Source organism: Lissotriton helveticus, chromosome 9, assembly GCF_964261635.1.
Source record: "Lissotriton helveticus chromosome 9, aLisHel1.1, whole genome shotgun sequence".
Classification (NCBI taxonomy): Eukaryota; Metazoa; Chordata; class Amphibia; order Caudata; family Salamandridae; genus Lissotriton; species Lissotriton helveticus.
In genome coordinates this window covers 130,373,907-130,397,101 of record NC_136070.1, presented here as the reverse complement: position 1 = coordinate 130,397,101, position 23,195 = coordinate 130,373,907, and the positions used below count along the sequence as shown (strand labels likewise).

The following is a 23,195-nucleotide window of genomic DNA, read 5'->3' as shown; positions in this document are numbered from 1 at the left end:
GTCATCATAGATTACCAGATCGCCACGGAAGAGCAACTAGTTACTATACAGCCAGGTTTCAGGGCCTTACGAAAGGAATGTTTGTGGGTTAAATGACATAGTTCAAATGGAAGGGTATTCAATAGTTTGGGGGCCAAATATGCTATTGAAAAGGCCTCCAAAACGAGACCTACAAATCTTGGGAACCTTTAGCAGAAGTACTGAAGAGGATATAAGAAACCTCCCAGAAATATACGGGGTGGTTAAAGGTATTAGCAATAGAGGGCCTATCTTATGATCTATGCCAACTACATAAAGCCTTGAATTGCACTCGCTGCTCCACCTGGGAGCTAGTTTAGATCTTGCAGAGCCTTTTTGGCTGACTGGTGCCTTGGGAGGTTCATAAGAAGCCACAGAGCTGCATTTTGGTCGACTTACAGCCTTTTGATCACATGTTGAGGGGAGCCAATGTATAAGGCATTACCATAATCCAGCTGTGACATTATGGGAGTCTGGACGGTTAATCTTCTAGCTAAAAAAGGGAGAAAATTAAAAACCTTTCTCAGCAGTCTCAAAATACCTAAACAGTTGGCAGCAAGTTTTTTCACTTGTTGGTCCATTGTGAGGCTGGAATCCAGCCACATTCCAAGACTGTTTATGCACTTTTATGGTTAGGAAGCCTAGCCAAGCATTCCGGCATGGTAGTTGGAACCTTATTGCTAAAATTATTACCCAGTAGCATAACTTCCATCTTGTCTTCCTTAAGCTTCAAACTGCAGTAAACCATCCATCTGGTTACTTCCTAAATACATGGTACCAGATTGAGGCAGCTTGAACTGGGGTCAGGGGAGATTGATTTCACCAGCTGCTTGTCATCAGTGTAGAAGACCAATGACAACCCAAAAGAGAACACAATTTCAGCCAGGGGTACATATAAAGAATAAAAAGAGTTGAACTCAGGGAAGACCTCTGAGGCACCACACAGCTTAAAGGTAAACAAGATCGATCTAACACCTGGAACGTTTAATTCTACAAGAAGTAGGAAAGCCATTTCAGTGCTCAGCCTTGGATATTCATATTTGATATCTGCTGGATAAGTATGACATTATCTATTGTATTCATGACCACACTAAAATCTAAAAGGATAATGGCCACCACGCTACCTTGATACAACAATCATCTTAGTTCCTCAACCACGGGTATACATATTGGACCCTCAGATCAACTCTTCAGTTGACTCCTGGAGCTACAGAGAACTGCCTTGTTCCTCAGAGGGCGGCCCTGCTGTTTGAGGCTTGCTTTGCTGATTGATGCCAGCACTTCCAGAGTGACTCCAAGAGCTAGTTGGCTGGCCTCCTGTTCTGAGCTACAGGGACTCAAAAAGCTCCAACAACATTGCACCTGCACCTGGACCGTACTGAAAGTGAGAACAGGAAGGGGTGGGAGCACACTGCTTCACCTCCCAACTTTGGTGGAATACTCCAGTGTAATTTGAAGTAAGCATCTACCATGAACTGCATTGATCAGAATGCTAAGGGGCGAACTGTGCTGGGAGGTGAAGCAGTGTGCTCCCACCCCTTCCTGTTTGAAAAGGCTCCCATGAGCCATTGAGCTGGCGAGCTTGTGGAGATGCACCTGTGCACCTGTGAGAGGTACTGAGACCTGAAAAGATTGTGGCAGCCTGCTCAGCAACCCAAAATTAAATTTGTTTTTATCTGTACTGATGACGGATGATATTCAGAAACACATGTCTACAGATTTATAGCACTACCCTGCACCAACTTTGGTGGAATACTCCAGTGAAATCTGGTGTGAGCATGTACCACGAACTGCATTGGTCATAATGCTAAGGGGCGAACTGTTCTGGGAGGTGAAGCAGTGTGCTCCCACACCTTCCTACTGAAAGTGAGCCCTGCCCTCTGAGCGGTGCCCACCCAGTCCTGGACCCTTGTAAATGGTGCGATTGGTGCCAAAAACGAAAACTTGGGACTTTGGGAAACCTTTCCATTGCAAAGTGGTCAGAGAAGTGACAGGAGACTGGGACCTACCCACTCGCCGGTAGGCCTGACTTCATGGTAGCTCCCACTACGTTTTGCTCAGCAGTAGCAAATCTTGTTCAGCGACTCCTTTTAGGAAGGGTTGCAGTGTACAGGTTAGTTCAGCTGAATATGCTCACCTTACAAAAAAGTGACAAAGTTCAAATGCAGAAATCTTCACTGAGACCTCATCCATCGGCTCCCTGACCATGACAAAGTTTCCTCCTCAGACCCCACTTTCTGCTTTGCCTCACTTTCTTAACCTTTTAAGACTTTTTTGTTCACAAATCTTCAAAGTCTGATGATAAGCTGAGATCGAGCCCAATCTACTTCTGGTATCCAAACCACGCTACATTACGGTTGGCCACATCTTTTCAACTGTTTGGGTCTTCCGGGACTAGATGCCTGCAGGTGGTTTCTTTGATCTTTTAAGTGCTAGTTTTTACAAAAAATTTAAAAACTCCTAACTCCAGTTCTACTGTTTGTATTTTTGTATTTTTGGCGTCAAATTATTTATTACATTTTTCTCTACCTTATATTGTGTTTTCACTTTATTACTGTTTATGTGCTGCATCCATACCTTACACATGGCCTCTAAATTAAGCCTGACTGCTTTTACGCCAAGCTACCAGAGGATTAAGCACAGGTTATTTTAGTGAGATTTGTGGTTCACCCTGGCAAGGACTGTGGTTGTTGTTCGAGAAGGGTTTTGACACCCTTCCTCAACCAATAAATCGATTTCCTTTATTGGTTCTCAGTGGTGGGATCCAGTACGTGTATTTGCGCAATGCCACTTCGTGCTTTTGTGAACCACTCAAATCCCAGAAATATTCTGACATCAAATTCGGCTTTTTTGAATTCCCCTTAGTTCTTGATTTGGCTATTTTTTCTTTTTCTAAATTTAAGTAACCTCACGGACATTTTGCTCACAATGGAAGGGAACAATGTGAAAAACCTCAGCAAGACAGAGCAGCAAAAGCTTTTAAAGGAGAGGGGGCTGAATGTGAGGAAGAGAGCACAAAGGTGGATGTCCAGGAAGCCCGCAGAGCCTTTGAGGAAGTCAAAAGGATGCAGTCCACCTCAGCAGCTGTGGCCAGCACATGTAAGCGTGGTGGAGGGGCGGAATTGGATGGGGGAAGTCAACAGACGATTGAATAGGTATATTTAGCTAAATAAATAGCACCTATTCCGTTGTCTGATGGTTCCCCCCTGCTGCTCCCTGCCCTGCCTCACCGTGCTTACCTGTGCCGGCCACTGCTGCACCTCAGAGGAGCAGGAAGAGGATGTTTCTGAGTGGGAGGAGTTGGACTTGGAGGAAGAGGAGGAGAAGGGCCCGGCCACAGACCCTGAGCTACAGTAACCTGAGGGGGATAAGGAGAGGAGCGACCTGGTCACTGGAATGGACCCCTCCTGTCAGAGCAGGGGGCAGTATGTCCTCCAACAACCTTTTTTCCTGAGGAACAGGCAGACAGAAAGTCTGAGACAGGGAGTTCAGGCTGCAGCTGGCCAAACTCAGGATAGAGAATACAGCAGCCAAAAGGTCCTTACAGGAGGAAAAGATGGCCCTAGAAGAGAGAAGAATATCTAATGAAATGAGTCTGAAGGAGCTGAACTTTAAAGCTAAGCAAACAACAGAATCCAGCAGCAATTGTGACAGCAATCTAGTGTCCCATGGAAAGGTGAGGGTCTGCATACCGCAGTACCTGGTGCCCAGCTTTGTGGTGCGGGATGATGTTGACAAATGGTTTTTACCTATGAGCTAGCACTGAGGATGCATACGGTCCCAGGGGAGGATTAGGGGGCAAGCCTGTGAAAACACATGTACACATTGGGGAGGAACACTCTTCTTACATTAGAGGTTGGGGTTCAGATGAAGTATGCTCCCATGATGACCATTTTCTCACCAGGTTTGGGCTGACCCTTGAGAAGGACCACATCAGGTTCAGGGACAGTGAGAAGTCAACAAACCAGTCTTGGGTGGATTTTTTAAACATCTCCAGCAGGGCACTGAGTGATTGGGTGAGGGGCAGTAAAGTGAGTAATTCTAATGGGCTGTGCAATCTAGTTTAGAGAAAGCACATGCTTAGTACTTCATTTACAGAGTTGTGCTGACACCTGATTGATAGCAATCTAAATGACCCGAAGGAGCTTGCAAAGGAGGCAGACATCTGGGTTAACACCTGAGCATCCAAGAAGGCATTTGCGTGGAATTGCCTAAATGCTGTTCAGGGTTCCTAACAGAAGAAAGAGGGGGGAGCCAAAAATAAAAGTAAGGAGTAAGGAGCCTCCCAAAATAGTTCACAGAGGAATAAGACCCAGCCACAACCTGACCAGAAAAAGGATTGGTTTAATGACAAATAGACAGGAAGGTTTATCCCTAAGTGAATATAACAGGTATGGGCACATGGAGGGAGATGCCAGTGTCCCAAGAAGGCACAGCCCCCCACTAGTGGGCAGACCTAAGGTTGGGCAGTGTAGAGTTTGGGGGAGTTTGCCTCAGTTAGTATTGGGGTAGAGCATAGGTTACCCTAGTATCCCTGGATGAAAAGGAGATAGTGCTGAAAGCCCACATGTCTTCTAATACTTGCAAGTATAGTCAGTTGGTGACCATCAATGGAAAGAGGATGGAGGCTCTGAGGGGGACTGGAGCCAGTATTACTACTGTAAGATGTCATCTGGTGTGTTCAGAGCAGGTAATCCCCAATACATTCCACCACAGTGTAGTAGCAGACAACTGTGATAATCACTACCCAGTGGCTCTTGTTCCCTTTGAGTGGGGGGAGGATCCTCAGATTCTCTAAAAGTAACTGTGAGTCCTGACATGCCTATTGAGTATTTGCTCGAGAATGACTAGGAACACTGTTGGGAAGGAAGTGGATCTCAGGTCCCACCTGGAGATGCTATGGTTGCCTGAGTGGGTGTGCCTGGACACAATGTCCTTGGCAGCCCAAGAGGGATGTCAAGAGGTCTGGAGCCTTGAAAAAAGGCCCAGGCAGTTGCCAAAAAGATGAAGGGCAAGGGATGTGGGAAACCAGCCCCTGAATTTCCACAATCCAGGAGGAGGCTGAGGGCGCTGCCCTGGAATCCACTGGTGAGGACATTCCAGCCCTGGGAGAGCTGCCTGAGCTTGCTAGGTGGCAAGCTGGAGGTGAGCCTACCAGGTAGGAGTTCTGTAGAGCTCAGAAAGACTGTCCACTCTAGTGGGATTAAGGTGGCAAGCTGAGGCCAAGGCAGCTGGTGACACCTCCGGAGATCACCTTATATATTGAGTGAATGACCTCCTTTGTAGTGATCCTAAGGATCCTGGGCCTGTGACATCTCAAGGGTTGGTGGTCCCTGAGTGTTAAAGAGCCTTCCTATTGGGTCTGGCTCATGATATACCCCTTGCAGGACATCTGGGGCAGAACAGGACCTTTGCCAAACTTCTCACCCACTTTTATTTGCCAAAGATGTAAAAAGCCTGAGATGCTTTCTGCAGGTCATGTGCAACATGCCAGGCTAGTGGGAAGTCAGGGAAGATACTCAAGGCTCCCTGGTTCCCTTACCTGTCATTGGCACCCCCTTTGAAAGCGTGGGCATCAACATTGTTGGCCTCCTGGACCCCAAAACAGCTTTAGGCAACAGGTTTATCATGTCTTTGGTACACCATGGCACTAGATACCCAAAGGCCATACCTCTGAGGTCTGTGACTGCACCACAAGTAGCTTGAGCCCTGATGGGGATTTTTTACCCAGATGGGGTTTTCCAAAGACGTAGTGTCTGACAGGGGCACAAACCTCATGTCTTCATGCATGGAGTCAATGTGGAATAGGTTCTCTACATCCTAGCACACTCAGACCAGTGGTCATGTTGAGAGCTTCAGCAAGATCCTTACAGGCAGGATTATGGGCCTACCTCAGCTCATGAGGAGGGTTTAGGATGTCCTTTTGCCATGTTTGCTTTTTGCCTACAGTGAGGTGCCAATGAGTTGGGCTTGCCTATTTGACCTCCTGTATGACAACCCTGTTGGCAGACCTCTCAGTCTGGTGGAGGAGGGAAGAGCTAGCTCCCAAATAGCCTCCCCCAGAATGTAGATAGCTACATGTTGGCTTTCAGAAGGCCTCAGGGATGCCAGCTAGGAGGTAAGGAAGCTCTGGCAAAACCAGATGGCCACTCTGGTTGATTTTCAAGCTGGACAAAAACATTGGGTTATAAATTCAGTGAAGCCCAGGGCCATTTGACATGAAGGAGAGAAAGGGGGAGGTCACTTGCTTGGTAGACCTCAAAACCCCCAGGAACCCAGAAATGGGGCAGCTGGATCAAACTATATAATAATCATCTGGTGGCCATGGACAGAAAAAGATTTGATAATGAGTGGAAAAAAAAGCTTTACAATTGAGCCTGCTTGGAAAAGAGACTCTAAAGTGTTTTGAACATTTGCCAGTTTTATACACGACCCAAGGATTAGCTACAAGTGACTATGAGGAGTACTCAGAAGGAATTAATAGGCTAAAAGCCTGCTTTATTGGTCAACCTTAAATAGTCATGGAGATTCATACGTTTTACACTAGAGATCAATTTTCAAACGAATCAGTTGACTTATACGTTATGAGAGGTCTGAAGTCACCATGCCTCTGATGATAGATCATGGAGTGACCTCCTATCTTCAAAGGAGCAGGATAGGTCAGTAGAAGGTGTCAACCTCTACCCTACCTGGACTCCAGGACAGTGGAGTAAGTGTGGGCTGTAAACTCTGCTCTGCCGGCGGATTTTACTTAGTTTTGGGCACTCCGCACACCGCTACGAGTGCGAATTTTGAAAAAAAAACTCCGTCATTCGCTGGCGGAGGAGAGTTTACCAGCAGACACTGCTAATTTCCCGTTAAGTGCAGCAAAACATCACCTTGCCACAGTCACTGCAGGACAGGCAACAGGTGGCAGTGCATCACTATGTCACTGTCCGTTTTCCCTTCGTGTTAAGATGAACTAACTACAGTACACTAGCACTTCTGTCACCACGGCATATGCATGCCTTTACTGCAATTAACACTGCTTGCATGCCATCAATGTGCAATCAGTGATGCTATGGGCTGCTTCGTGCATGTGTATGTCACCTTTACTGGTTCAACACATTCCTCATTCATCTTCCTTCACTCGTTGATTGCATTTCATTTGACTGTCTAGAATTACAGTGGCATGTGCTTGCCAGGACAGTACAGGAAGACAGTCAGGAAAAGCATCTGCACTTCACAATGATGAGTACTTGTCACTGACCTTGATGCCTCTGCGTCATGCCTGTGACAAGACATCCCGGTGCAGGAAAGCCCCCCCCCCAACAGGGCTCTGCCTCCCACCCTACCTGCTGCTTGCCAGCCGGGAGTACTGCAGCGCCTGCTGGTGAGGCCTGAGGGCCCAGCCTCGTCTCTTGTTGTTCACCTGTTCTGCTCTCAGGCTACATTGCAGCTATGTTGCAGAATGATGCTGGTAGCAGAGCTTCTCTTTCTCGTCCCGCAGTAGCACCAGTCCAGAGCAGCTTGCCACTTCCTCCTGCCGTGTCAGAAGGCCGATTCCCCCGGGTAGAAGGTGGATTGCCTCCTGAGTGGATAGATGGGCGGTCATGTGGACTGCCATGGTGTCCAGCCCAGGGCGGCCTCGAGAGCAGCAGTCGGGAGCCTGGCTGAAGACTAGGGAGGCGGGGCTCTGGTGTAGGAGTCACACAACTCCCAGATATCCCAGTTGCACCAACCAGAAGTGCATGCTGGTGAGACCCCAAGAGCAATGAAGTCTGCCCTGTACCAGTCATGGTGGTCCAGGGAGGAGGGAAATACTGAGGATGGCAGTGGACTCACCAGATTTTTTACATTGAGAGGTTTGCTCTTGCGCGGGCTGAGCGCAGTCCGAATGGACGTCATGTTGGCAAACTTCTGACAGGTAAGACACACGATATGGATCCTTCAGCTGGGTTTGGGAGGGTTCTGTACAGTTGGAGAAACATGCTTGTTTACACTGTCATTTTCCTCCCATTTCGTTTGTATTCAATAAGCTGTGTTTAGGAGCGGCAGAGCAATCTAATAATACACTCCGCGAGCTCCGCCCAGCCTTACATTAGAGGGACTATGGCCAGTTGCTGGGGCAGTTTTCCTGTGTATTCTTCCTCACCCTGGGCTCACACATTTGTGTACCTACGACATTGATACAGGGGACAGTATGGCAGCCCACAGGGGTTGCATGGCAGATGGGGACTCAAATATGGGCTGCAGGGGATCATAAAGAGGGTATTTAGAGGAAGTATGGGCGCAAAGAGGAGCTATAGTGGGGCCAAAGGACTCAAGGACAGGCTTCAGGGACAGGTTAGGGTGGTAAGAAGGGATGCAGAGGGGCTAAGGACACAGATCAGGGGCAAAGGGTTGGTGTCACTTTGATGAAGGGGACAACAGCTGTCATGGAGTCCTAGGCACATAGAGGGGCTAAGGGAAGCACACAGAGGGTCGCAGGGCAAGTGGGTGTCACATAAGGGAGAGTTAGAGGGTCACACGGATGACCTGCAGGTGTGTGGCAGGGGCAGAGAGGCACACAGATGACCAGCAGAGGTGGAGCAAAGGGCTGCACGAGGGACTGGGGGCAATAGCGGCTATGTAGAGATGAGGTATGTACAGAGGTACAGCAAGGGTTGGGGGGCACACGCACTATCATGAGCCAATGCCTACACCAACAAACCAAACACTATAAGTCTATATACGCACCATCATATTCTAACACACGCACCACATAAGTCCAAAGAGACAACATCATACCTGATCTATGATTCCAAAAGCCCCTATGAAAACTGGAGAGCAGCCCTTCACCTTGCTTGCTAAAGCATCCAACACAGGCCTTCAGGTAAAGGGGAGAAGGGTAAGGATGTCATCCCTCTTTGGGTGTTTAGGCCAGCAACTCTGCCTAAACTGGCCACTCTCCTTCAGATTTCCTCAGTCATTAGGCCACAAGTCTACTAAATTCACTGCCCTCTTGGGTAGAGCGGTACAAAAGGGGGTGGTGATGGACGGAGCATCTGAACCAATCAAACACTCACACCCAGTCAAAAGATCTGGGTTTGATCCATCACCGTTCTTTAGCCCACTCTGCCACCCCAGTTCAGACATGGCTATATGCAAATCAGTCTGACCCTGTGCCTCATGGGAACAGTCCAGCCTGAACTGCCAAGCCATGCCTTCCCTGGACCGGAAACAAGCTTCCGAGGACCGGTTTCTGGCATTCCAGCCGTCTTCAGCCCGGCTTGCTTGAATCCAGTGGCAAAGTGAGCAATGGTGATGGATTAAACCCAGATCAGTTGACTGGGGGTGAGTGTTTTATTTGCTCAAACGCTCCGTCCATCATCACCTTTTGTATCGCTTTGTTCGCCCTAAGTGTGGCAGGGTATGCTCAGATGTGAGTCCCTTGCTCACTTGGCCACTGGATTCAAGATAGCCTGGCTGATGAGGATTATGAATCCGAAACCGGTCCCAGGATGCTTGTTTCCGGTCCATGGAAGACATGTCTTGGCAGTTCGTGCTGGACTGTTCCCATGAGGCACAGGGTCAGACTGATTTGCATATAGCCATGTCTGAAATGGGGTGGCTGAGTGGGCTAAAGAATGGTGATGGGTTAAACCCAGATCAGTTGACTGGGGTTGAGTGTTTGATTTGCTCAAACGCTCCGTCCATCATCCCCTTTTGTATCGCTTTGTTCGCCCTAAGTGTGGCAGGGTATGCTCAGACGTGAGTCCCTTGCTCACTTGGCCACTGGATTCAAAATAGCCTGGCTGATGAGGATTATGAATCCGAAACCGGTCCCAGGAAGCTTGTTTCCGGTCCATGGAGGACATGGCTTGGCAGTTCGGGCTAGACTGTTCCCATGAGGCACAGGGTCAGACTGATTTGCATATAGCCATGTCTGAAATGGGGTGGCTGAGTGGGCTAAAGAATGGTGATGGATTAAACCCAGATCAGTTGACTGGGGGTGAGTGTTTGATTTGCTCAAACGCTCCGTCCATCATCCCCTTTTGTATCGCTTTGTTCGCCCTAAGTGTGGCAGGGTATGCTCAGACGTGAGTCCCTTGCTCACTTGGCCACTGGATTCAAGATAGCCTGGCTGATGAGGATTATGAATCCGAAACCGGTCCCAGGATGCTTGTTTCCGGTCCATGGAAGACATGGCTTGGCAGTTCGGGCTGGACTGTTCCCATGAGGCACAGGGTCAGACTGATTTGCATATAGCCATGTCTGAAATGGGGTGGCTGAGTGGGCTAAAGAATGGTGATGGATTAAACCCAGATCAGTTGACTGGGGGTGAGTGTTTGATTTGCTCAAACGCTCCGTCCATCATCCCCTTTTGTATCGCTTTGTTCGCCCTAAGTGTGGCAGGGTATGCTCAGACGTGAGTCCCTTGCTCACTTGGCCACTGGATTCAAGATAGCCTGGCTGATGAGGATTATGAATCCGAAACCGGTCCCAGGATGCTTGTTTCCGGTCCATGGAAGACATGGCTTGGCAGTTCGGGCTGGACTGTTCCCATGAGGCACAGGGTCAGACTGATTTGCATATAGCCATGTCTGAAATGGGGTGGCTGAGTGGGCTAAAGAATGGTGATGGATTAAACCCAGATCAGTTGACTGGGGGTGAGTGTTTGATTTGCTCAAACGCTCCGTCCATCATCCCCTTTTGTATCGCTTTGTTCGCCCTAAGTGTGGCAGGGTATGCTCAGACGTGAGTCCCTTGCTCACTTGGCCACTGGATTCAAGATAGCCTGGCTGATGAGGATTATGAATCCGAAACCGGTCCCAGGATGCTTGTTTCCGGTCCATGGAAGACATGGCTTGGCAGTTCGGGCTGGACTGTTCCCATGAGGCACAGGGTCAGACTGATTTGCATATAGCCATGTCTGAAATGGGGTGGCTGAGTGGGCTAAAGAATGGTGATGGATTAAACCCAGATCAGTTGATTGGGGGTGAGTGTTTCATTTGCTCAAACGCTCCGTCCATCATCCCCTTTTGTATCTCTTGGATAGAGGCCACAGATGCTCTACCAAGAACTCCTTTCAGTCACTCCTTGGTGGATGCCACACACTCACTACTGAGGTATCCTATCACTCTGCTCTTGGACCTCCTGAGGGCTCCTTTTCCTCAGTTTCTCTGTGAATGTCATGGACCCACTACTGGTGGCTCTTCCAAGTCTGGTCTTGGGTAGATGGCATAGACTAGCTTCTGGGGGGTTCTTTCACTCCACTCCTGGATTAAAGCCATAGTTCTTCTACTCCTGGGTACTTTCCATCTGCCCCTGAGTGGCCCTCATTGACCCTTTACTGAGAGCTGTGCCTACTTCATGCTTGACAAACCTTACTGACCCACTATTGTAAGAAAGTGCCCTATTTCTGCATGGTTGACCCCACTTTTTGCTGAATTTCTGATGTGCTTTGACTGAGAGTGCCCTGGGCTCCTGCTAACCAGGTACCCAGGGCCTATGTTCTTTCCCTAAAACGGCATTGAAGCCTAAACCCAATTGGCATCTCTGGCCCCAGGTCAGCCTCTGGTAAATGGTACCACAGGTACCCAGAGCACTGTATTTATTCATTTATTTTTAAAGTTGTATATAGCGTGAACATGACCACCGAGGGTATCAGAGCGCTTTACAAATTATGCATCACTAAGGGTATAAGCAAACAAAACAGAATAAACAAAGCGACAAAGTCAACGTCTAAGAATGACCGATATTCTCGTGAGGGAAAAGCAAACACAACAGAATCAACACAGCGACAAAATCATATTCTAGAATTGTCAGACAAACTCGAGAGCCAGATTGCTGGACAAAGTCAAGTCTATGGACCCAGTATCAGATGAAGGGGACAGGCTAAGTCAGAAATTTCTTCATCAAGAGCCCTTTGACTTCTTTTTTGTGGAAGGGTTCACCCTGACTTCGGGGGAGAGGGCGTTCCAGATCCTTGGAGCCATACCCGAGAAGGCTCGGTTATATGTCTTTTTTTTCTTGAATTTTTGTGGTTTTAGCAAAAGGGTACTGGCGCTTTTGGAGGCTGTAGAACCACAGGAGAGCTCTAGTTTCTGTGTGAGGTACAGCGGGGTCTTGAAGTGGTGGCTTTGCGACCCATGCATGCAATTTTTAACTGTATCTGAGCTTCATATGGAAGCCAATTCAGGTCCGCAAGTACAGTGAGATGTGGTGGTATTTTTTGGTGCCAGTTGAGAGCCTAGCAGCGGAATTGAGGGTTGCCCTGAGAGGAGCCTTCCTCACTCTAGGCAGGCTGCAATGTGTTGCCCTACCATAGTCCAGCTTTGAGATCACTAATGCTTGTACTGCCACCTTTAGGTCAGGAGCAGGGAGAAAGGGTTTGAGTTTCCTTAGTAAGCAGAGTTGGAAGTTCGCTCCTTTGGTGAGGGAACTGATGTGCTTCTGCATGTTCAGGCTTTTGTTTAGAATGACGCCCAGAGAGGATGCCAAGTCCAAAAGGTGCAGTCTACAGTTAAGAGCAGTCAGCTGATTCAACCATTGTTCCATGACGAGGGCTTGGTTGTGCAGTGAGATCAGTAAGAATTCGGTTTTAAGAGCATTTAGATTCAGGTGATTACGTGTCAACCAGCTTTGAGTTTCCATTAGGACTGAGTTGAGGGACTGAATGTCTTCGGGGGAAGCTATCTTCAGGTATAGTTCGGTATCGTCCGCATACATATGATAATGAATGCTGGATAATTTTAGAATTTCTGTCAGAGGCTCCATGAACAGGTTAAAGAGAGTGGGGGGACAGTGCTGAGCCTTGGGGACCCCTAAGGTGACTGGTTCAGGATGGGACACAGATTGGTTCACCTTGAAGCTTGGGGATCTGTTCTGAAGGAACGCAGACTACCAGTTTAATGTTGGCCGAGACAGCCCCATCCTGTGTTCTAGGAGGTCAATTAGGTTATCATGTTTGACAGTATCAAATGCTGACGAAAGGTCCAGGAGGATCAATAGGCATGACTCATTGTGATCCAATATTCTCAGCGCATCATCCACAATGTGCATTAGCACTGACTCTGTACTATGGCCTGGGTGAAAACCAGATTGGCAGTGGTCCAAGAGTTGGAAATGGTCGATGTGATGACACAGTTGAGCGAGCACACATTTCTCCAGGAGCTTTGTCAAGGTGGGGATGTTAGTGATTAAGCGAACGTTAAGAAGGTCTGTGGGATCAACATTTGGTTTCTTTAGGATGGGGGTAACTTGACCTGCTTTAAGGCAATCCGGGATAGCACCTTGCGTAAGTGAAGCATTGACGATCATCGTCCAGAGTGTTAGTAAGGAAGATCTGACTTCCGGGAAAAGGTTTGATTGTAGAGCAGAGGTCTTCAAACTTTTGGATGCTGAGACCCCCCTATCAACATTTTGAGGTGTAAGGACCCCCTCCTGACAAAAATTTCTAAACCTGTAGGCAGGGCTACTGGAATTATGAGGCAGTTGAGGACCAAATTATGCAACAGGCTTAACTAAATTGTGTGGGAAGAAAATGTAAATGATGTTACGTGACGCAGCGTATTTTGAGATAGCATTGCTTCATTTTTTTAAATTAATTGTTTACACACAGTAACACTGAGGAAAGATTTCAACCCATCAGTACCTGTTTATAACCAAAATACAGAAATTAACATCAGAAAGATTTCTAGTCAACCTTTGTGAAGGGCCCTCCTCTCTGAAGGAATACATGCTGCCACATTAGAAGCTCCCCTGGCCCTGGCCGGGAGAATCAGGGGTCCCTTCAAACCCTGGCGGTTTTCTACTGAGTTAAGCAGTTGAACCATGCAGTTTTCCTCTCATTCCCTCCCTTCCATCCCTCTCTCCTCTCCCGACCCTGGATCCCTCTCTCACATTGCAGGCCATTTTCTTTCACCCCTTTTTACAGCTTCTGAACTCTCCCAATTCAACCTCTCACTTCACCTTTAATCACCTCTTGCCATTCTGTCTTTTTACTGCCCTCATCTCTAACAGTCTCTCGCATTTATATCATGGCCTCTCTGGCCCCGTCACCACTTGTTCCCCTCAGCACTTCTCATTCACCTCGTCTCTCCATTCAACTTATTGTCTATTTGTATCTTACACCTCCCCAGTCCCCCCATTCAACTTTCACATCTCCCCTTTGTTCTAACAGAAGCCCTCACCTTTGGCTCACACTCACTTCTAGCGTGTCCACACTACTCTTCTGCAATTTACATTTCTCCTCATCTCTGACCTCTTCAATCAAATTCTCCCAATCTCTTGCTGTCCTCTCTCATCCTCTCATCTCTCCTCACCAAGCATACGGGTCGGACCTGTATGCTCCTCTCAGCCTGTGCCACTCTGCTTATTGTTCCCTAATTCAAGAAGGCATGAGTTGTCTATCTCGCTGTTTTGGTGCAGGCCGCGCAGTTATGGGACTTGCACCCTCCATTGTTTCACTCCACCAAAAATTGATTATCCTTAAGGAAGATATAAAAACCCTTCACTATGCTCTGTAGGTTACACCATTTGGCTGGTTATCCATCTCCTTCTGTGTGTTTCTCATTTGCCTTCAGGCAGCATATGGTTATTAGCCCCAGGGCTTCTTTTGGTAACAGTAGCGCAGTACAAATGTAAATAATAATAATCAGCAGAAGCAGGGGAGCGTTCGACCAGAACTTCTGGGGGAGGGGTAATAACGCTCCCAGCCAGGGCTGACCCTAACACTGGTTGCACCCGGTGCAACAGTCTTTTTTGGTGCCCCACTCCCGTTTCCTCCTTCTCCATGGATTCCCTCACTACCACTCACCAACAATGCACCTTATCTCTCTATAACACCTTTCTGACAAACATTTCATTTTTTATAGCGCTACTCATAGTTTACTCACACTCATTTCTGTGATCTGCATGGTACATATTCTTTGTAGCAGGCACATTAACCCTCTGTGCTGTGTGAGTGGCAGGAGTGCCCATGTGAGTGCACGGTGAGCGATGCAACAGTGTGAGAGTAGGGTGAGAGGAGTGACTGCAGGGTGAGTGAGGTGGCTGTACGAATTTGGGTGCGGATGCAAGTTCAGAATGGGATGAATGAATGTATGATTACTGCTGGGATTGTTTGAGTGAGTTGTATATTCAGCGGTGAGGGGGACAGGTGAGTGAAGTGTCACATGAGTGCAGGATGAGTAGTGTGCTTGTGTGACTGCAGGGTGAGGTATAGGGTGAACAGCGCAAGTGCATTGTGAGTGCAGAGTAATCATTGTGAGTGCAGAGTGAGCAGGTGAATGGTGTGAGTGCATGGGATCAGTGTGAGTGCATCGTGATCGCTATGAGGACAGGGTGAGCATGAAAGTGAAGGGCGAGAATGTGAAGTGAGTTGTCTGAATGCAGGGTCCATTCCCAGACACTTGAAGTAACCCAGCATGTTATTGATGGCGGCGTAGGGTGTAAGATCTAAGTTAAACTGTTGCTATTATGGCAGGGTGGAGGAAATAAATAATGTGCTGATCCTGCAACAAACTTCCAGTCTTATGGATACGGTTGCCAGTAGATTATTTTGATGGCCCAGTTGGTACAAAAATAAGCAGTCACCTACAGCTGTATTTTAAGCACTTATATGTGCATACTTCAAACAGCAAATATAAATAGAAAGCACTTTTAATTGTGTTCTAGGACTGCCTCAATGATCCATGACTGATAATTAAAAAGAACAAACACAGAAAAGTCACATAATGAATGAATACATACTTTTTTATTTATAAATCTATTTAGTGTCAAGAGGAGGTCTCTGCAGGCTCTTTAAACAACACACAGGCATTTTACTTTTGGCAACCCTACTTTATATTCCTTTTCATGAAATGCATTCTCACACTACATCAGTAAATGTAAAATACAAATGTACGGAATAGGCAGAGTGGGACCCAGGGGGTACTGGAATCAGGAAAAAAACACTAAGCCTCTGTAACCAGTTTACAAAGGCATGTAAATATATAAATGGTCTTTAAAGACCTGTGAAAAACTCTGATGGGCGTGCTGGAGATAAGACTACAGACACTGCCCAGCTGAGGCCCCAGCAGCTCGAGTTACACTGCAGCAGCCCCGGCTGAGACACAGGGGAAGAGGGGGGCTGAAGCCCTTGGGCCTGAACAGAAGTGTGACTGGGAGCGCGACCCCCTTTGCATCGCTCCACGGCCCCCCTGGGGGTCGCGCCCCACAGTTTGAAGACCCCTGTTGTAGAGGGTCATTGTAGTGATTGGAAGGATTCAAAGTCAACAGCACTTTGCGAATAGTGAATTCATCAAAGGTTTGGAACAGACTCCAGGATGCATTGTTTTTGGGGAGGAAGGGCTGTCTGAGGTCAGTGATATTCGACTCTGAGGGGCGAAGGGTGTTCAGCGGACCGTTCGAGAGGTGATCTCGGGCTGAGCGTAATTTAGTCTTTATCTTAGTAGTCTTCTCAGTGAAGAAAACAGCGAATTCTTCACAATTCGGCAGTGTCCTTTGACACGGAGCCAAGAGGTAGGATGATTGTTAGCTTAGGACTTGATGAGTTTGAACTGTTTTTTAGGAAGATTTTTTGCTTGATCAAGTTGAGTTCTGAAGAAGGTGGCCTTCGAGCGTCTGATTCGCAAGGATCTCAAGTGGCAAAAATGTTCAAGAGAGGGATATGATCACCACTTCCTTTTTGCAAGTCTTAAATTTCTTTTTTCAGCATTAGGAGTATCATTAAACCACGGTTTGGAGAGTTTTGAGGACACTCTTTTAAGCTGAAGTGGTGCCACCGAGTCAAGTACATTAAGAATTGTGTGATTATAGTGGGCCGTAAGCTCATGGACATCCAACATGTTCATAGGGGGGTAATATGTTATCACAAAGCACCAACAGGTCTTGCGAGTTGATGTTCTGTAAACATCTTTTCAACAGTTTTGGGTTCTTAGGTTGGGATCTGCTTGCTCTGACTGATTCAAGGACGAGGAAGGTGATGCAATAGTAGTCTGTCCAATCACATGGGAGAATCGACTCCAGGAGGAAAGAGTTGGACTTACCAATGAAAAGATCTAAAATGGCTCATTTGATGTGCTTTGGGCTGTCACATATTTGGATAAGGTTAAGGTCAAGTAGAAAGGATTTAAGGCTATTAACCACCACATCGTTTACATCAGGGTACCCAAACTTTTGACTCCTGAGGACCCCCATCGACTCACCACTGGATGCCGGGGACCCCAGCAATTTGTATGATTTAAATTTCAAACATTCAAAGAGTAATTCGAAAAAAATAAACACACATGCACACAAAACAAACACTCAAATTACTAAGGATTTTAGTGTTTTATATTGAAAGAGTTTGCAAAAAACTGAAAAATGTAATGGGAAGGTTGGTGCTGCATCTCTGTGATTAAATTTTAAATGGTTAAGTTTATTTCACAGTACAAGGCTCCTGCCCCTGTCAAGGCCAGAGTGGAAACCCAAAGCAGCCCTGGCAAAGGTTTTCAGATCAGTCCCCATAGAGTGCACACCAAGTGCAATGAGTGAGCCTGACCACTAGAAAGGGGGCTTTGGGAGGCTCTCCCCTCAAGAAAATCTAGGATACAATGGTGCATTATACAGCACATTTATCATTATTTATTGAATTGTATTAGCTTTTAAAGAATAGTAAATGTAGACCTTACTATGCACCAGGATACAACAATCTTTGTTGGGGTTCTTCAATGATTCCCTTAATATCACCCTTCAACAGTGCCTCTCATTTCTCCATAGCACATCTGTCACATGTATTTAATTTGTTATATAGCATCTCTCATATCATTGTAGGATGTCAGAGCACTTTACATCACCCACATATAGAGACAATGAATCGTACATGTAAATCAGTGTAGAGAAAATGTTATATAAGGCAAAGGGGACTACAAGGTGTAGGATTCACGTGTCATTCATACTGGTAGGCATTTTTAAAGAGTGCTTGGTCTGGAAAAGCACAAACTCAGGATTCAAACCATAACACAGTGGTTAGCATTGACTTTAACAATAAAAATCTATTTCCACCCAAATAAACCCCTTTATCAGCATCAGGATAATGAAAGACTGGGAAAAACATACGTTACTTACTTGTACCATGCAGTGTGTAAGCAGCTCTTTGATGACAGTTTATAGGTCACTGTGCTAGATTATGATTGTCTCTTATGAGCTGCAGAGTAATACAAGAATATCTATGACAAAAGCAGTGACCCAGTGACCTATGCACATTAAATACTGTTTTTTAAAATGCATGATACGCGTTCTTTGCAGCAGGCATATTAACCCTCTGTGCTACATTAGGTCATTAGATAAGTCAAACCTGCCACTGGACAAAACTCATATCTGTCTCCAGCAGGTACATTAATCACTGGTGTTATCTAGACACTTTTATTGTTGCTCGAAAGCTGCTAATTCTACAAGGCACTTTGCAGTGCTTTTAAAACTGATGCCTAAGGACCCCCTGGGAATATGTCAGTTTGGGAAACACTGGTTTACATCATTCCAGTGGAGGTTGAAATCAACCAGGAAGATCTGAGTGCCCTGGAAATCTGCGTTGGCCAAATTAATGTCCATGATCTGTTCTGTGAAGGGAAGGTTGTCACAAGGGGGGTGGTAAAACGTGTGCAATGTGCATGAATGATTAATACCCCCAGTCAATTCAATGCATAGGTATTCACAAGATGGCAGGAGGTCGGCCTGAATGACTTTCACTGTTAGATCACTATGATGTAGGCATGTGATGCCTCCCCCTTGACCACTCGTTCTGTTCAATCTAATGATATCAAAGTTGGGAGGCATTAAAAGGTCCAGGATGGGAGCGGCTGAGTCATTTAACCAGGTTTCCGTCAACATTACAAGGTCAAGATCCTGGACAAGGATGAGATCGGCAATATCCACAGCATCTTTAACAGCCGATCTGTAGTTAAGGAGGGTGCATTCGAGACTAACAGGGGTGTGAGTTGGTGGAGGTAGAGTGATGGTGACTATCGTGAGGTTGTTCTTATTTGAGTTTCTAGTGTTTGGCCTGGGTTCCCGGAAGGGATCAGTGGGGATTGATTCAATTGGATGTAAGTTTGATGGGGTGGAGGGAAGTGCCAGATCATATGAAAGTAGGATATCACTACCTGACATGGAGGCTCTACATCCGGAGGGGCAAAAGGGGTCATTAGGGTGCGGCGCGGAAGCCCACCTATGGGTGTGTGAGTGGTGTGGGACCAGGGAAAGCATCTAAGGGCTGCAGCACTTATTGTGCCACCATTAGAGGCCCTTTACCTTTACACACACACACACTGCCTTTGCAGGTTGCATGTCTTGGTGCAGAACAAAGTGAAGAGTCAACATGGCACACATCCCTGAGTGCCATGCCTACAACCCACTGCCATGGCCATTCTTAAACAATGTAAGTGCAGTGCTGCCATTAAGAGTATACAGTGCTGGGAGTTTGTCATTACGAACTACACAGCACCATGATGGCTACACTGAAAACTGAGAAGTGTGGTATCAAACTTCTCAGCACATTAAACCCACACTGATACCAGTGTGGGATTTAATGAAAAATGCACACATGGGAATCTTAGGGATGCGCTCTGAAAACGAACCTACCACTAGTGTCCAGGCTAAGTGGTTGCTTTCAGCTGCCAACTCCAGACATATTTCGGGACCCCTGGGTCGAGAGCCTGCTGCTCTCGGGGGCATGAAACAATGCACATCCTGGCACAAGGTGCTAAGCCTCCTCCCCAAGATGGGCAGGGTCCACAAAGGGGAAGCTTCAAAGGCTTGCTGCCTTTCTAAGCTTCTCAAGGCCACTTGCTGCTTTCAGCAACTGGTCCCCACTGGTTCTGATCCCCACGTTGGGCGGCAGAACCAGCGGGAAAACAAGTGAGGAAGAGAGGTGTGCCCACCTCGGCTAACTCCACCCCTCAGGTGGGGGAGGCAAGGTGAAGCCCAACTCTCAGTCCCCGCCATCTTGCAAATAGGGGGATACTGCCAGCCAGGAAAAGGCATATGCCCCCCTCCCACTGGAGGGTGGCATAATTGGTGGTGTACCCACCCCAGGGAAGAGACCCATTGGTCCCAACTCTTACCTACCTGTACTGCCCCTAAATCTAGTATTTAGGGGCACCCCTGAACTTTGCTTTCTCAGACAAGAACCTGCAACAAGAAAAGAAGAAAAAGGACTGAACAGCCGCGCTGATGCTAACAAGAGGAAGACGCCCACTGACTTGTCCCCAGTCCTACTGGCCTGTCTCCACCTCAAACCTGCTCCTGCAAAATACGGGTGTGTCCTGCAGCCAGCAACCTCAAGAAACCCAAAGGACCTGCCTGCCTTCAACCCCAAAGACTTTGTCTCCCGTGAACACCAGATTTATTCATCACCAACCTCTGGTCCCGGCCGGAAACTGCAAATCTGCCCCACTCTGCACCCGCCGTCCACGGCCCGAGCTCGAGTGAGCAAACACCACAAGGAGGTCTCCCTGGTGATCCTGACCCGAGATCCAGTGAACTCTGACCTGCCTCAAGCCTCCAGCCGATGCCTGTAGCCTAAATCCGGAAGTCCCCCCCAACCGCGACCAGGAGCTAGTAAGAAGATCCAACCCTAAAAGGCACCCCTGCACTCGACGCCCCATGGCCTTGGGTTGCCCAACCAACAGTGCCTATCCAACCCCCAGCATCCCAACTTACTTAACCAAGTGGTGGTCGCACACAGAAGACCTTCGTCCCCGAGCCTGCAGTGCTTTTGCAAACCAGAGACTCCCCGTTGAAAGCTACAGGGCTTCCGACAACAAAACAGTACTCTGCACCCGGCCACCCCAGGGCCGCTGAGTGTGCATCTTTTGTGTTGGCCTAAACCCCCATTTGCCCTGAGCTTAAGTCCAGGAGCTTTGTTTCCACAACCCAGTGGCTTGCTTGTCAGCAGCCACCAACAGGAGGCCCCTTATCCCCCATTGGATAACGTTGGGCCTCAGCACACTGCACCCAGCCGCCCTAGAGCCACTGAGGGTGTAGTGAGAGTGCATCCCTGACCGTGGGGGATCCCTGAGTCTGTGGTAAATTAAATATTACCCTGGCATAATTTCTAGGCATTAACAATTAGCATGTATCAAATGAGAGGCAGAGAGTCCGTGGTGTCCAAGTTAAAAGGGCTTTATTCCAATAACTCGAGTTAAGGGAGAATCTGTTCCATCACCACTGAGGTTCAGGAAGGGTCTTCTAACATTATTTACAGAGAACAACACATATATACATTTTTCCTTGTACATAGGGAGGAGCGCTCCAGGCAGTGCAAGAAAGAAAGAGATAAGAGCATGTGGGCGTGCATGAGGGTGTACACTTGATGAGTCACAGGTGGGTGATAGGTGGGTGGCTACATAGAGGAGGAGTTACATGGCAGGCTGGAACTTTGCCCTACTTGTGCACGCAATTTGAGCATGACGTGCAATTGACGTGTAACTGGGAGGAGAGCTGACTTTCAGTCTAGTAGAGAGGCCTTTAGTGTCAGGGCGACCAGCACGTCTTGTACTAACTGATATCTTAAGTCAGGGGATGTATTATCTGAAGCAGAGGTTGCTCATCACTAAGAATCAGAAAAAGCATATATTTCTTCGTGCATTTCATGGGGGCTGTGAGCTTTCTATGGATGCAAGCACTGTGATTTACTTCAATGGAGACAGAGAGGCCAGGCCCTATCTTCCGCGGACGGGTTCTGTTTACCTTTTTCACCGGGCATGCAGATAACTGTTAAGCAAAATATACTGTCTTGGCAACCCTTGCTCAGCTGAGCTAGAAGTATGCGAGGTCAGAGATACGTAATTGCAGCTTTCAGTGTGTCAGGAGTCATGAAAACCCTGATTCAGAAAGTGGTTCAGACTGAACCACAAAAGAAAGGGTTCATTACGATATTTATTTAAAAGTGCACAATGCAAATACATGGGCCTTCATGTTAGCTTAACGTTTGGGAAACTTGATGACAGGCACCTTAATGCAGGACGTGATTGCAGAGGCCTTGTGATTCAAGCCACTAAGAGAAATATGCATGGGTGACATGCACTTATATGTAACATAGGGTACACGTAGGGGGCATCTTGGTCAGGCAAAATTTCATTTTCCTCAAGTCTACCCTCAGAACTTCAACTCCCACTACCGAATACTTACCCCAAAACCAATAACACTATTTTTCTCCATAAGATAATATTGACTGTTTTTTGTAGAAAAGTTTCCAAGAGTGGAGTTGGAAACCTAAAGAAATTATTCAAAATTGCATAATCTAACAGAAACAATTTTACTTACCTGTTTACAGGAAATATCCCAGTGCAGAATCCTTGTATACTACACTGTGTAAGAAAAGTAATCTCAAAAATAACTTACCTGTAATTTTACTAAAAAACCCATTCAAAGTATATGTACTGTATTCTACAAAGTATTGCATTTCTCAGTGACAATACTGTAAGTCATAACAAAGTGCATCTACAATTTCAATTCAAGCTGTTTACAACCTGCATTACTACTGTAAAGTATGTATTGCTTACCTGTGCCAGGCTTACTTGGTTCCAAAAAATAAAATAACTAACACAATATTTTTATACAAAACAATTGGTCTGAAGTTCAGTCTTTGAGTGTGTGAAATCATTTGCTGATTGAGTGTGTACAACAAATGCTTAACACTGTCCTCTGATAAAGCCTTACTTCCCAACCACACTACCACAAATAGAGAGTAAGCTGCTATCTACTTTTACCTATGCTTACCTTTGGGGCTCCCCTGAACTCTGTGCACACTATACCTCACTTTGGTATACTATATACAGAGCCAGTCTCCTACAACTATTGACTGATCTCTTTCTCTGACCCCTCCCTGGCCTGACTCTATATATTTAACAGTCTCCAAAAGTCATCTAAATAACAGCAATTTAGCAACTCATGTGAATCTATTCACAGTCTCGCTGAGACACAAACACCAATGAAAAAAAAGCCTAGGTCTACACATCCAGACTTTAATCTCAAGTGGGATCTGACTGAGCGGCTTCCAGTTAAGAATCTACCCATAAATGCTTTTGGTAGTTGGTAGAACATTTCCACTCTCTGCATGAAAGAGGGGCAACTAAGTTTCTGCTAGTCAACAATCTGCCCTCCAATGCCCCTCATCTCTCACGGCCAAGTGTTGGCTACATAACACTAATTTCTCACACTGCTTAAAA

General features: G+C 46.9%; 1 protein-coding gene across 1 annotated transcript in view; it reads right to left on the bottom strand.

Annotated features, from left to right (window-relative positions):
• LOC144782656 (carbohydrate sulfotransferase 8-like) overlaps positions 1–23,195 on the bottom strand; it is a 149,268-nt gene that overhangs the window by 32,960 nt on the left and 93,113 nt on the right. The gene's annotated exons all lie outside the window — the stretch shown is intronic.